Raw genomic sequence first — 541 nt, forward strand, 5'->3', positions numbered from 1 at the left:
AGAAACAATAACTTTCTTCTGAAACTCGTCAGTCTATTCTTGTTCTGAGAAATTAAGGCTATTCCATGCGAGAAATTGCCAAGAAATTGAAGATCTTGTACAACGCTGTGTACTACTCCCTTCACAGAACAGCGCAAACTGGCTCTAACCAGAATAGAAAGAGGAGTGGGAGGCCCCAGTGCACAACTGAGCAAGAGGACAAATACATTAGTGTCTAGTTTGAGAAACAGACGCCTCACAGGTCCTCAACTGGCAGCTTCATTAAATAGTACCCACAAAACAATGTCAACAGTGAAGAGGCAACTCCGTGATCCTGACCTTCTAGGCAGAGTTGCAAAGAAAAAGCCATATCTCAGACTGGCCAATAAAAATTAAAGATGGGCAAAAGAACACAGACACTGGACAGAGGAAGATTGGAAAAAAGTGTTGGACAGACGAATCGAAGTTTGAGGTGTTCGGATCACAAAGAAGAACATTTGTGAGACGCAGACCAAATGAAAAGATGCTGGAGGAGTGCTTGATGCCATCTGTCAAGCATGGT

This window comes from Coregonus lavaretus, assembly GCF_964263955.1.
Source record: "Coregonus lavaretus genome assembly, chromosome: 5".
In the NCBI taxonomy this organism is placed as follows: Eukaryota; Metazoa; Chordata; class Actinopteri; order Salmoniformes; family Salmonidae; genus Coregonus; species Coregonus lavaretus.